The sequence below is a fragment of the Mus caroli genome, chromosome X (assembly GCF_900094665.2).
Source record: "Mus caroli chromosome X, CAROLI_EIJ_v1.1, whole genome shotgun sequence".
NCBI classification, from domain to species: domain Eukaryota; kingdom Metazoa; phylum Chordata; class Mammalia; order Rodentia; family Muridae; genus Mus; species Mus caroli.
Window position 1 is genome coordinate 75,610,412 of NC_034589.1, and position 3,301 is coordinate 75,613,712.

Genomic DNA, 3,301 nt, shown 5'->3' on the forward strand with positions numbered 1-3,301 from the left:
TATAGCCCTGGCTGTCCTGGAACTCACTTTGTAGTCCAGGCTGGCCTCGAACTCAGAAATCCGCCTGCCTCTGCCTCCCAAGTGCTGGGATTAAAGGTGTGTACCACCACCATCTGGCTATACTATTTCATTTAATACTCAAAACACTGTGTTATCTAGGCTTTTATAGTATTCTGTGCTTTCACTTCAGATGTGGGTACAACAGTAATCTCTGTCTCTCTAAATATTTTCTTGGCTGCTCTGCAACCTTGAGAATAGCTTTTATGAGCTGTATTGACAGAGATGAACTGAGTTTGAGCTTCTATTTGTACTTTACCAATGAAGTTGCTTGCAGGATATCAAAACACAGCAGTGTGAAGCCAGTCACCTATTGCTTCTCCTTGATGACCATTCCCTGGTAGATTGAAGTTTAACAGTGACTGTTCTGCTATACCTGTAGTTAAAACTCGTGTTGTGTGATACACTGTTAGTCCAAGTGCTGTAACACTGTTCTATTTATTACCTTCTTTAGATGAGTGAGGATAGCTTCTAAATTTTGTATGTGTGTCTATCACAATTTCTACTGGATTTCTTAATTCTTTCATTAATTCTGAAACAACCTCTTCTTTAAATTCTCCTCAACTGCTGTGAGTAATCTGCTGTCTGTAGATTACTGCGGAGATATTTATTTCAGAGATATTTAGGTTTTTTTTTCTTTTTCTTTTTATTATATACATACTTGTTCTCCTCTTCTTTCACCAGCTTTGTATCAGTACATAACCAGAAAACCCTTGACTTCAGGAAAAAAATTAGACAGGAATTTAATTATGTGATTTTAATTAGCTGATGGAAACAGGGGAGTTTTGAACATATTAATATCAACAAGAAACAGTTAGTACTAATGGTACAAATCTAGAAAGGATGCCAGGATGGCTTTTCTGGTCTTCATGGGTCAAAATCACTTGGTTAATGTTCAAGTGACCTAATAAGATCATTAAGACTACTAAAGTAAAATAAACCCAGGCATAGCCAGGGAGGCTACTTCAGTGTAGAATGAGAAATATGTTCTGCTCTCTTTTAATCTTTATTTAATGTAGGAGTAATGGCTGTACCTACTAGAAAACAATTGTATAAGGAAAGACAGAACAGTAGTTTCCTTATGAGCTACTTCATTTCATGGAAAGTTAAAGCAATAGAATAACTTTATGTAAGCAGTTGTACAGTCCTTGTTTTGGCATTGCTTAAGCTAGCATAATTGACCCCAAAATGTATAACTATTTTTATTTCAATGGTGAATGACCCTCAAAGTTCCATGTGTCAAAGGTTTGATAAACTGTTGGGACTTGCCAAGTGGTAGGTGCCTAAGTGCTGTTTTGTATTGCATCTGTCATCCCAGCTGCTTAACTACATGAGAAAAGAAGACAGTTTAAATTCATAAGTGTGAGCATACTTGGGATACATGAGAACATGATTCAAAAAGTAGAAGAAAAAACATAAAACAACAAAGAAAAACACAGTAAGAAAGAAAATAAAAAATAATAGTAGTACCTCACCAAAGGTCCTCAGAGAGTATGCTATTCAAGGTGACCCTAAAGCTCTTTACTTTGTCTTACCTTCTTTTTGGTGAGAAAATTTTGTTCACCCATATAGTTTTGCCAAATCAGAGGCCTTAAATGACTAAGGTATTTACTATTAGACAAAATTTTACAAAACTGTAACTAAAAGTGAATTTTTATGTATATTTTAAAAATAATCTTTAATGTTTATAATCATCATAATCATCATCTCTAGTAATTCTAATGAAGAAATTGAGTATACTACTATAATGATGAATGCATATGATTTAACTTAATGTTCTATTTTGGTTGATCTAGCAAATTTAATATATTCTTGTTCTATGTTTTGGCATCTAGTGAAAGTTAGAAATAAAATCTTTCATTTCTACTGAAAATGATGACTCTGTTCTTAGTGGATTTTGAAATTCTACCCCAGTTGGAGAAAATATGATTCTTAAAGGGAACATGGTGGTAATATGAGAGCAAAGGTTTAATATCATTGAGTCACCTTTATTTTGTAAGTTGGCCATGGTTCATTATTGCAACCTTTTTAGGAAGAGCTAGAGGTTGCAAAACATCAAGATATCCACAAAAGAAAAAAAAACTGATAATCTAACTTTTCAGTAAATCAACACAGAGAAGTACTAAACAGTGATAAAAAGAACAAAAAAATTATTTTTTAGTGAAATGGTTTTATCCAAAAACAATTATGGTTAAAAAAGAAATGAGAAAAAAAATGTAAGGACTTACTACATCCTTATATTTACATAAAATTCAAGTGTTCAATGCATGATGAGTTATCAATGAATGATGTTGCATAACGAAACAATACTTATCAGTAGATGAGGAATTCTAAATGAAGAGAATATTACAAACAGGACTGAATAAACTTAACGGGGATGCAGACTTGCTTATTACCTTAAATATAGTAACAGTAACAAATGTGAATGGATATGTCAAAACTTCAAAAAAAAAAGCTTTAAATGGTGCATTCTAAAACTTAACAATTCAACGCACCCCACTTATATACTAACAAAAGTGTTCAGATCAATTAGTTTAACATGAAAACACAAATCTCTGTTTTGTCTTAGAAAGCCAGTAAATTCTATACTCATTCAAGGACCTCTAGCTTCACAAATAATGAGGTAGGATGTTCTTACATGGAAAAAAGCAAACAAAAAAGGGAAACAAAAAAGTGAATATCTACTTGACCAATAATGGAGTAACAAAAGACTCATCCTGGGTGACAGAATCTCTATCTAGGAGTCCTTGTCTATGTAGTCACAGCTATAATGATAAAAACTCAGGAAGTAAGAAAAGTTCAAAACACATTGTTCTTGTGGAACAGACCCTAAGTCACATATTTATGTATGACCCAAGATTTTTTAAATCCCTCCTTCTCATGGAAGTATAGCCATAAGCAATTGAAATGCTTCCCATCTGACAGGTAGAATATAGTCACTGGTACAACATCCCTCATTAGTATTGATGACATAAACATTGATGGCATATACTCTTTCTACATGATGTTTTATTTTTATGGTACTGGGACTGGAGTTAGAGTCTCTAATACATTCTGGATAAATGATTGATTACTAAGCTATATTCAGATCCTCATACTCCCTTTTTTCCTGAAATTTAAATTTTCCACTTCTTTTCTCTTCTTTTCTTTCTTTCTTCCTTCCTTCCTTCCTTCCTTCCTTCCTTCCTTCCTTCCTTCCTTCCTTCCTTCCTTCCTTCCTTCCTTCCTTTCTTTCTTTCTTTCT